This window comes from Glycine soja, chromosome 9, assembly GCF_004193775.1.
Source record: "Glycine soja cultivar W05 chromosome 9, ASM419377v2, whole genome shotgun sequence".
Classification (NCBI taxonomy): Eukaryota; Viridiplantae; Streptophyta; class Magnoliopsida; order Fabales; family Fabaceae; genus Glycine; species Glycine soja.
Genome location: NC_041010.1, coordinates 41095535 through 41108778, shown reverse-complemented (window position 1 = coordinate 41108778; position 13244 = coordinate 41095535).

Here is a 13244-nt window from a genome sequence, read left to right as displayed (position 1 = left end):
ATACGTATTTGAGTTTTTTTATTTTATAAATCACCAGTATTTTTTAATAAAATAATATTATTTAAATCAGATAATTATCATAAACAAAAAAATTCTATCTAAATATTTAATATAATTATAAATTTAAAAATTCTAATTAAATCAAAATAATTTTATACTAATTAATTCGGCGCCAGTTACGTTGAGTTGAATTCAGATAAGAAAGATACGATCACACAAATCAACAGGTAGCGCCCACAATATTGAATATCCCCTTCAAAACCGCCAAATTTTGTCCATTTCCTATGATTTTTGGCCCCAGTCTCGTTTTTGCAGATCAATGTACGCTACTCTTTAGACACGTCTTCTACTTTTTGCATGCAGGGTGTTTCTCCATATTCTTTCTTTATTTTATTTTTCAAATCCTCAACGTACAAAAGAAAGAGATGAAATCATATATATATATATATATATATATGTGAGTAAATAATTACAATCATCATTCCTCTGATTTGGTTTTTTTTTTTATATTGAGCATTGCTATTTTTTAATCTTATAAAAAATATCATCATTGTTAATTTTTTTTATTTTAGTGGTCACTTTTTCATGTTTTTTTAGTTAATTATGATGATTATTTATGTAATTTGCTTTTATTACACTCGGCATACTTTTTTTTATGATCTTACTTTTAGAATAAATTATAATAATTATTCATGTGATATGCTCTAATTACATTCAGCATTCTTATTTTTTTTTTCTAACATGCTTTAATTTTATTGTTTCTTTTAAATTCACAATTGCTCTATAATAAAATGGCAGTTAAAAAATTTATGTGTATAAAATGTTTCATATTAAATTTCAAAGATTTAAAATTCAATTAAATAGACTAAAAAATTACATGTATTAAAATATCTTACGATAAAAATTTATATACCACTATTTAAACATCATTTTCATTTGCATTTGTTTTTTCTTTCATAAATAAGTATTTTTTTCTTCTTTTATTAAATTTACTAACATAAGTTTTACGAAATTAACAAATAAGAGTAAAAAAAGAGAATGATGACTAATATAATAAAAACAAATCACAAAATGATCATTATAATTAACTAAGAAAACATCAAAGGGTGATTAATGAAACAAAAATTAAAAAATTATGATATTTTTTTAAGGTAAAAAAAACAGAAATATATAGTGTAATAAAAATAAATAACGTGGATGGTGCTGATTGTAATTTACCCTTAATATATACGAATATATATAACCTTGACCCACGATAAAAAAAATGTTTAACATTATATTTGTTTTTTTCAATATTTTTTTATTTAATTGTTAATCTAAATATTGTGGACTTACATTAATAATATAATATAGTACACTAATATTTGATACTTTAATAACATATTAATACTTATACTAACAAAAGCCAGAAAAAAATACTAGCAAAATTATTTATCAGTATAATATAACGTATTATAATTTATCACTGAACCTGAACATGTGAATTATTAGTTGAAGCTAATTAATATTGTTTCAGTTTAACTAATGATTTTAAGTATCAAACTACTGAAAGAAAATCTTTATTATTTATAATAATCTTATTTTAATTAAGTAAAATTGCCTCTAATAATCTATAATAAAAATAATAAAATAGTTAAATAATGCATTACAATTTTAATGCAAACTCGCAATATACATATTAATAATTAATTTTTTTTCAATCAAAAGTTATGCTATCAACAGTTATATAATTGATGTGAAATAGTTAACAAATGACTCTTTTCTCTTAGTATTGTTATATAGGTTAAATCATAAATTTGTATCATCTGAATGTTTCAATAATATATCAGATATGCAGCTTTTCACCTTTCACGTTTCTTTTAATTAACGCTAATGAAGGTAGTCTTATGACGGCCAAAAGGTTTTCTATAGGTATATATAATCGTGGTTATTTCATATTGTTTTGGTACGCAGTTTGCCTTCTCCCTTTTCTCCTTTCTTTGATAGGTAATTTAGCATTCTATAAGCATGCAAAACAAAATATGACGTCGCGAAATAAACATAATAAATATATAATTCAGATGATACATTTAATATGCTTATTCATTACTCTGAAAATGATAATAGGTAAGAGAGTAAAGATTGTAAATAAAAGTTTTTATTAAAAGTACAAAATGTATATTAAAAATATGAAGAACATTAGTGATACTCTCTTAAACACTTTATTTCTAACCTTTTTTCTATAATTTATTAGAAAATAACAATTTTTGTAAGTTTCATATGCTAAATCATAAGAATGAATCATTAGGACCATCAAAACTGCTAACATTATTCTAAACAAAGTATTAAAAAGGAGTTTTATACTTAGTAAGATTTTTTTTTTACTTTTATTTCTTAACTGCTCCCAATATTATTTTTTTATGATTTACTCCCAATACATTTATAATAGCAGATTATAAATAAGGCGATATTTGACATTACCGATTAAAAAATTCTCAAAGTAGGACAATCAATCTTCCATTATTAGTGGGGGATGGGCCACTCGCAGTTAATTCTTCATTAGTAAAAAACTATTGGTTGCTTGGTGCTTAAAGCATTTTTACATGGATGAAAAGAATCCGTCCAACATATTATTTGTTATTGGAAGAAATGATGAAATCTATCGAAAATTATAACATTTCATGAATTTTATTTCTTATTGAAAGAGACTCGCTTGTTATTAGAAATAAATTGTCTTTGATGACATTATTATTGGCAGAGATCCCAATCCTTTAATAAATTTCATTAACAATTTAATATAATATGATTTTAATTATAAAGTGAAAGACTAAAAAAACAAATGACGAGAACATATCTCTTTCAAAAAAAAATAAAAATTTGATGAGATCATTTCACTTAATCCTCCAAATTTTTTTCTCCCTCCACTTAAAAGGATCCTTTGCCCTCATAATTTAATAATTTTGATTAATAAAAAAAATATATTATTGACGTTCCTCTTTTTCCATATAAGCCATTTACTTACGGAGGTGACAATGAACCCAGATGTAATGGATATTAATAAAAATTATATGTAGTGGTATGATATTTACGTATTAATTGAGTTTGAGTATAATTTTTAAAACTAATAAATAAAACTAATACACATATGTTTCCTTATCTATTTTTTAAAATAAATAAATAAAACCAAGTTATTAAAATTATGTGTCATTGATAGATAATATTATCGGTATATAATTAGATATTTGATATGAAAAAAACCCATTGAATGATTAATGTTTGACAAAAATATCACGAATAGATATCATTAATATTTTCTGTCAAAAAAATAGATATTACTAATATCTCTAGAGATTAATTAATCCTTGAGTCTTAGCTTGGTCAGAAACATCCTAAATTTACTAAAAAAGTTATGTAATTCTTCACAAGTTAAGCTATGTGCACAAGATATTGTTAATTTGTAAAAGAGGCCTGATTATCTATCTTAATTAATTTCACAAAATATCAGACATTTAAACGTGGAAGGGTTAGTTTTGTTCCATAATATTATCAGCAGTCGAGAAATTAGTGTAGAGGTAGGAAGATTTCTGTTGGGTTTCCATGCGCATGATATCATGTCACGGAGGCTAAGTAGCTGTTGCCTGTTGAGGATGGAAGCTCTGCCATATATCTTAAACGTCAGAGCTTGTACGTTTGCTATTGTATCTTAGCATCTCAGATGAATAGTGGGGTATCCAAATCTACTGATATCATATCATGGTCATAGTCATGGTTGTTGCAATTGCCAATTGGTAAGTGTAAGATCAACACTCTTATGATGGGTCCTATCCTTTCCTTCACCACATGAGAACGAAACCAATCCTAGCAATAAGGGCAGTGTCACCCCCATATAACGAGGGCAAAAAGTGTCATAAAAAGACGAGATTTTTAACTAACATTGCACTAGGGAACACCCTGCTCCTTCAGGGTGATCGTGATCATCCCCTCATCATGACCTTCATTCCTGTTGATCACTTTCCAACATTTTGGTCCAAATCATCAACCCCATTTTATATCTTTTTTCACCAATAAGGTTTTAAATTTGTTTAATTTAGTTTAACAAATCAGTTATGTACGTGTCTGTGTATTTAATTTGTAGGATATATATGATCTTATGCTTTTGGACTTTTTCTATATCTTAATTGAAAGGAGCTTCAAAGTTTTATCATATATTCGTAGACATGCAATATTAATTGCCTTCTCGATCTTGATATTCTTTCTTTGATATGAGGCAAAATAACAGTGCTCAAGACATGGAGTGGGGAACAGAATAGTAGTACTAATTAATAATAACAATATATAATAAAAAAATAAAAAATCTGAGATATATATGCAATGCAGCAGAATAAAAACATTTGGGGTCAATAATGGTTGGTTGTATAGTCTATAATTCGATATACTAACAACAATCAGATGTGGACAATATTGTCTATTCAATTTTGCTTAGCAGAATTTGCGGACTGGGCAAAGTTACGAGGTCTTGCCTGGTCGGTCTGCAACTATAATGCAGCTATGCTAGTATGTATGGTCGGTAAATTAAGTATCTCTTTATTGTGTCTAAAAATGATATGAGGTATGCAATTTATAGTTTTAGAGAAATTACCATACTTATTTTCTTTTACAAAGTTGCCAAGTTATGTCTAGGAGAAAGAAAACATAATTCAAAAGCATTTTAAGTGTAATATTTTTTTTTTATCTTTGGGATTTAGTATGAGTTATATAATATATATATCCGAATTACACGGATTGATCCAATAAAAATTGAATGATACACAATTTTTTTAGTCTTAAGCGTTGTGATATGAAAAGGTTAAATATATATGAAGAGGACCAAAATATACTATTACACATATAACCTTTAATAATATTTTTTAATACTTATTAAAACAACAAACAACAACAACGCCTTATCCCACTAGGTGGGGTCGGCTACATGGATCAACTTTCGCCATAATGTTCTATCAAGTACCATACTTCTATCCAGACCATTAATTTCGAGATCCTTTTTTATAACCTCTCTTATAGTCTTTTTGGGTCTTCCTCTGCCTCGAATTGTTTGTCTTCTCTCCATCTGGTCTACTCTCCTCACTACAGAGTCTCCCGGTCTTCTCTCTACATGCCCAAACCACCTAAGTCTATTTTCCACCATCTTCTCTACAATAGGCGCTACTCCAACCCTCTCTCTAATAGCTTCGTTTCTAATTTTATCCTGTCGGGTCTTACCACACATCCACCGCAACATCCTCATCTCCGCTACACCTACTTTATTCTCATGTTGGCTCTTGACCGCCCAACATTCTGTTCCGTACAAAATCGCCGGTCTTACCGCAGTCCGATAAAACTTTCCCTTTAGCTTGATCGGTACCTTTGCATCACATAACACCCCCGATGCTTTTCTCCATTTCATCCATCCTGCTTGAATGCGATGATTCACATCCCCTTCAATTTCCCCATCATCCTGTATTACAGACCCAAGATATTTAAACCGTGTGACTTGAGGGATAATATGGTCTCCTATTTTCACCTCTGAGTTAGAAACCCTCCTTCTTTTGTTGAACTTACATTCCATATACTCCGATTTGCTTCTGCTTAGGCGAAAGCCATGTGTTTCTAGAGCTCGTCTCCAAAATTATACTAAAAATTAAATGTGTTATAGTGGTACGTGGTACAATTATAAATCCAAAAAAATCATAACAATACGGAAAATGTATTATATAATCAGTTATAGTCAGCTTAATCACAAGAGATTTGAGTAGATTTCAATTTCAAACTTTGTCGTCACTATTGTGTATTAAACATAAACAAGTTATACAAATATTTTTTATTTTGAAGAAACAAGTTATGCAGATAATATAACAATTTTATATATAGTAAAATGCAACTAGTAGCAACCTAAAGAATTAAATTCACTCGATCGAAACAAGTTAGAATGGATTCCAGTTCTAAAATTATATAAAGTTTTGTTTTTTAATTATGGGGTTTGGGATACATCCGTTATAATTACAGATTATGTACATCTCGAACAAAATTGACTAAAAAATGTACATGCAAAAAAAATTATATAAACGTACTCTTCTAAAATCGTTCACTTTAATGAAAACAAAATTCTCAGGAATTCTTTTATACGGTTCCAGCATCATCCACAACGCTTTTATCCCTACCAGTCAATCATGACACTTTGGAAGAAATCATAACTTTGAATGAAGTTCTAAAGTCAATAAAAAATAGTGTTATATTCCACATTACATTATCTTATTAAAATAATTAATAGGATCATGAAAATTAGCTTCTGTGATGATTTTGAAAGATGGAGATAAAAGGAGAATTGTCCCTAGAATGTTTGTTCACACTTGCTCATTATTAATAAGAGATATGTTTATATTTTAAAAAATAAAATAAAGTATAGCACATTTCATTTTTTATGGGAGGAAGGTACAGTTTTTAAAATTTGAGAAGAGGAAAGTATAATATAACTGTTTCTTAAAGTGAGAAAAGTGTATTTTCTTTTTAAATTTTATTACTTAATTATTCATCTAAATTCATACATTCTAAATTTTAGAAGGCCATCAGCCCATACATAATGACTTAAAAGGGCCGGAAATTTTTAAGAAAATTTAAGAATAAAATGTAATAAAATTATTTTTGGAGAACTAAAATTAATATGGGTCAATATTTAAAGGAATAAAAGTATATTTACCACTTTAAAATAATCCAAATATTTAAAAAATTATTTAATGCATTTACTCCATATATATAGCCATCAATCTATTTAGCGACGGATTCAAGAAGATAAGCAAGGACCTTGGCCCCTCCTTTAGGATTTTTTCTGAATATATGAGAAAAATATAGAAAAATTAAAATTAAAAATATTAATATAAAAATGTATATGAACAATATGTTTTTAAATTGATATTTGTTTAAATTTTTTCTAAAAATGGATTATATCTGTAATTTTATCCATAAAATTAACAATAAATATTTTATAACTTATTATTTATTAAAATTTAAATATTTAAATAATTATGTAAAAAAAATTGAATCCCCTTTGATACATTTTTGGATTCATCCCTGAATCTATGAATACACAGCTGTAACTCTTGTAGTAAATAGGTAAATATAATAGCTAGTAGTACCTTAAAGAGATTTGTTAAAGCAAATCAAAAGTGAAAAATACATTAAAAGTTATTATTCCTAATACACATTTAACGCGATCTACTAATTTTTGTTTTTTTAAATTTCTTAATTAATGTCTTAACTCTTAAGAACATTTATTAACAGTCTCCTGATTTTGCAAAGGTTTAGCTGAAAAGATTTAGGATTTTGTTGAGATTCAAAGTTTGTGGGAAAAAAATAATTTTTTTTAATCATTTTTTAAGACAATAGATCATAATTCGTTTAAAATAACATTAAAACCATTTCAGTACGAAATTTAATGTCTTTTTTTTAGTATATTTTAAACGTTGAATTGATTATGTATGAAAAATTGGTCTACGACCTGGAGAACATGAAAAGTGACACCTCAAATTTTCAAGTTCCGATGGAAACTAAACACAGAATCATACAATACAAGGTAACTAACTACTTCGGCAGTGGGCCGGTGCTGGTGACGATTGTACAAAATGTCTCTACTCTCTAGTTCGTTACTCCTACTATTCTGAAAATGTTACTGATAGGTTGATCGATATAGATTAAGAAATTAGTAGTATTAGTTAATATAAAATTTTATATTTTAACTAAACATCCTTTAATGTGTTGTTATTTTGTTGTTTAGTTATTATAATTTTTTTTTAACTTCCACTATGTTAACTAGGGTAAAAAAGGCACCCAGTTTTGCGGGAAATATGCGAGAGATGTGGAAAAACAATTTCATACATAATTTTTGTTAGTTATGTGCAGACACAATTGAATATATCTGCGATTATTAAGGCTAAAATAGGTAACAAAAAGAATGTTAAAATCAAATGAAATATGTATTTTAATCACTTCATTAATAACAGTAAAAAAAGAAAATTGATTGGTGAAAGTTAATGATCTTTTTTATCCTTGTTTTTTTAAGGTAGCGTGTTTCAAACCGTGAGTAATATATATGATTTTTAACAACGAAATTATTATTAATTCCATTACCAACGTTTTAGAAATGTTAGGTGTCGTTTGATTTGAGTGTTTATTTTTTTATTTTTTGAAAATAATTTTTATTTTAAAATTTTTAAAATTTTGAAAAGTTGGAAAACGTTCAGTTTTGGGCTTATTTCTAAAAAGAGAAAATATTTTCTAAATTTTAAACAAACATATTTTTATTCTTATTTATTTATTTTCTTTGAAAATAAAAATTAAAGTAGTATTTATTAAGAAAATAATTCTCCACGGTGGACGAGAGAACGTGCAGGAAATATAAATAACCCAAGAAAATAATCAAAAGCTTAGCATTTTTATTATATGCTAGCAATCATGTGTGTTAGTTGTTAGACTTGAATAACTCAGACTACTTATACAACTTTTAATTAAGAGCACGCCATAAGTGATTGCAACATGGAACACTCAAATTCATGACTACAATGACGAAAACAATCAAAAGCAATGCACACTTATTACTATATGCTATCAATCATACAGGTAAGATTTGAATAACCCAGATTACTCACAACTGCTAATTAAAGCAAACACAAGTGATTGCAACTTGGAAGTTTGAAAAACTGAAATTCATGGCTACAATGATGTGAAAGAAAATAATCCAAAACAATGTATACTTGCATGCTATCATCAATCTTACATGTAAGTAAAATAAAAAGGTGAAATAAGCCATGGTAGCAAATTAAAGTTAGCAGCATTGCTGTACCAAAAAAGAGTAAGCCGCATTAAATGGCAATTGGCAATTACTATAATGAAATGTCACAGTGATAGTATGAGCGGTATGTATCATATGAAAAGGCTATCTTGCTAGCTAATGATGAGAGTAATATATATATGATTAAATTTCTACATATAACACATCATTTGAGGTGACTGCTAAACCAAAAAGAGAGGTAGAGTTGAAGAACTCCCCATTTAATTAATTAATAGAAGTCAAGGCTAAACAGATGTATTTACTGAACTTTATAAAAGTCCATATGTTAGCACTATTCTTTTCCACCTAGCTAGCGTAATTCCTGTTGGTGTAGAAAATGAATTGAACCAAATAGCTGAATACCGAACACTAGACCCTGTTGAAAATGCCCCTAAAACGAGGTAATAATCATGTCTAACTAATGATTGCATCCCACATTACTTGGATTTATTTAGGACTTTAATGCTGATCATTCAAAATGGCTTCTCAATTATATACACACATTGACTTTGCTTATACCTCAACTGAGATCTTGTTGTTTTCTTTGGTATTGGAGATATTACAATCTCCTATCATTGTCAGTATCCATTGATACTCATGGCTTTGAAACTTTATAGGCTTCTAGCTACTAATGAAAACATAGCTTCATGTGGAGACATATCCAAGCCTCCAACTATTTACATCCCTCGCTTTATATCACATCGAATTGAAACTTCTATCTATGTCCTTTTATACTTGTTTTTTTTTCACCTGTCACTAATTTACCAAATCAAACATAGACATCATTGCTGTAAGCCTGTAAGCTTTGTCAAAATTAACCCACATGCCAGATTATTTTCAACAGAATGCGTGTAAAATGGGATGATCCACTAACTAAATTCAAAAAATGTGTGATCGTGATCATTAGATTCCCGCACCTTGCATTTGCATCAACAAATATGTCAGCTGTAAGTTCTGCTTACAGTCATAAATTCACACATGAGATGAATTAGGACACAGGTGAAATTAATTAGTTAACATTTTTAAAAAAAATCTATAGACCATAGTTTCAATTGATTCAGCAGAAGCCATAAATATTAGACTACGAAGTGCGTATAAAATTCATATCCACATTAGATTTATGCTTTGATAGCCAAATAGATTTTTAAGATATATAAGTTATAAAATCATTAAACTAACAACGATTTGACACACGTGATAATAATTTGGGTTATTTAATTAAGTAGTTTAAGATTTGAATCTTGATATTGAGTATGAAATAATCCGTGTTGGGAGAAGAATACCCACATTGTATATGCTTACGGTCTCTCCAACAAACATTTATTAACTATTTTCAAAAGTAATTATTTTGTACCAATACTATCATCTGAATTTTTTATTTATTTATAAAACCACGTTATTATAATGCTACAAATAATGAGAGATGTGATCTAGACTTTCTCATCTTAATTAATTGAAGTTTCGTCTTTGACTCGATTCTATTTTGTTATTTCGGTTTGTTGAAGAACCAGTTATATATAGGGTTATCAATCGATTGGCACAATTTTTTTTTCTTGTGGCTCTTGATCAGATTGGTCGTGGGAGCATTAAACTAAAAACCATATGAAATTGAAAGATTCCTGGACAAACGCTAAAGAACCTTGCTGGAAGCATCCAAATGAGACAGGGGCCACACCGAAATCAAAACTTTATTCATAAATTTTCCTGACTGGATTGGCGTTATTTTGGTACAGAATTTATAGTTTTGGAAACTAGAATAATGGGGTGGTTTGGTTTCCATTTGTAAAGGCTTTGTTTTTTGTTTTGATGTGAGGAGAATGTATACATTCCAACTTCATCCTAATACCTTATTCATATATTCAACATGTTTGTATAGATTTTAGAGGGAAAAAATACCATAGATTGAGACAAAGGTTACTTGTTTTGGTGGAAGCAGATTTTCTTTCAAGACAAAGCTAAGCTCACCGTTGTTTATTATGGATGGTGCATGTGGCTTGTATGAGTCTATTAAGCATATTACACATTTTTATTGTTGGGTAATTGAATCCTGCACTCCCACAAGTGTATCCTGCACTCCTTTATTTTGTTTGAAATTATCCTATTGCCCTTAATGAATTAGCACCACCTTTCTCAATCCACCCACCACGTCTCCCTCCCGCAAAAACTGCTCCCTTCATTGTTGGTTTTGAGGAGGAAATTATAAAAAACAGAGAAGAGAAGAAAGACAATGTGTATGCGGAGGAAATAGAATTATTCTATTCTAATTCAAATTATTCTTAGTAGCGATACAATAAATAACAAATGATAAACTAATTAGATAACAAGATATTAGCAAAACAGAATATTAAAATTAACTTGCTCCTTAAAGATAGGAATCACTTATTTGACTAGGCTAATCCATTAAAACTGTCTTACTCCTAAAATATAGGAAATCAACTTATTTACTAAATCCTATTTTAAAACCTGAAAAATAAAATATTATGCAGTTACAAAAGTATATCTTCAACACTTCTCCTTGCTTTTGGAATTACAAACTCCAATTCTTTGAGTTCAAGTTTGTTGATATGTAGTGACTTTGTAAACATGTCAGCCAATTGATCTTTAGACTTGCAGTAAATTAAGTTCACTTCTCCACTTTGTTGCATCTTTATCAAATAATAAACCTGGATGTTGAAATGTTTAATCTTCCCATGACACACGGGATTGTTTGCAATAGCAATGACTACTTGATTGTCAACAAAAATTCCAGTTTTGTTCTTTTTAGAAAATAGAATGTTTGACCTTGTTGAAGTGAGATACATTAGACATTCAATCAAGCTCTCACAATATCCTTCATCAATGTTATCAACACCTTCTTCCTTACTAAACTTCTCCTTTTGATTCATTGGTGTGCTAACAGACTTGCATTTTTCCATTTGAAACTTTTTCAAATTTTCTTTTGCATATTTCCTTTTTTTCATGTTTAGCATTCTTTCAAGATGACAATGATCAAGTCTCTGGTGCCAGAGTTCCGTGGGTGTGACTTGAGTGAAATAGGTTGTATGCTCCTCCTCTGCTGGATCAAATGAAAAGCTTTTACCTTTCATTTTAACCCTTAGAACTTCCCGGCCAAAATTGTCATAGATAAAGCAATGTTGATGTTCAAAGGACACTTTAAATCCCTTTTTAATCAACTGACCTACGCTTAGCAAGTTTTGGTCAATGTTAGGTACATAAAGAACATCTGATATTAATTTGATACCTGAACACGTTGAAATTGCAACAGTTCCTTTTCCTTTTACAGGAATATAGCCACCATTCCCAATTCTGACCTTTGAGACATTAGTTGGCTTCAAATCTTTGAATAAAGTCTTATCATATGTCATGTGGTTTGTACAACCACTATCAATCAACCAATTTTCACTTGATTCACTACTCAAAAAGCATGTGGCCACAAACAGTTGGTCATCTTCTTCTTGATTAGCAATCTGAGCTCCCTCATCATGGTGATTTTTGTTGGCGCAGATCACCACTTCATGCCCTATCTGGTTGCACTTGTTACATTTTGCATCTGGTCTCCTCCAACATCTGAAAGGTGCATGACCTTTTTTGCCACAATGCTGACAAGGTGGATAATTTTTCTTTTTATCCTTACCTTGGTTGTTTGCACTGTTTTCGCTGCTTGCTGGTTGATTCTTCTTGAAAAAATCCTTTTTGCTTTCATCAACTTCATGATGTTTGACGGGCAAAGCACCTTCGACAACACAATCTTGCCTCATCAACCTTCGTTGCTCTTGAGCTTGCAGGGCATGTAGCACTTCTGCCAATGAAGCTATAGATGCTTCATACCTCTCCGGCACTGTTACCAAAATTTTCTCTACAATTCTCAAATCAGCAAAATCGCTTCCCAACAACTTTATCTTGTTGGCAATACCCAACAATTTGTTTGAGTATTCTTTGATTGTCTCTGACTCTTGCATCCTTTGAAGTTCAAATTCCCTCCTTAAATTCAGCACTTGCATGCTTCGTATTCTATCATCTCCAGCGTATTCCTCTTTCATATAATCCCAAATTGCTTTGGGTGATTTAAGAGTCATGATTCCGATGAATATCATTTGTGAAACACCAGTGAACAAATATGATCTCGCCTTTGCCTTCTTCATCTTTCTTTCCTTGTGATTTTTAATTTGGGCCATGGTGGGATTTTCAGGCAGCGGATATATTTCATAATCCTCTTCCACAGCATCCCACAAATCCAAAGATTCCATGTAGGATTGCATTTTCACTTCCCAAAGATCATAATTCTCTCCATCAAAGATTGGAAGAGTTATGTGGGAAAAACTTGTTTCACCTTCCATGGTACAGGTCTCGTAAGAATAAGGCTCTGATACCAATTGTTGGTTTTGAGGAGGAAATTATAAAAAAC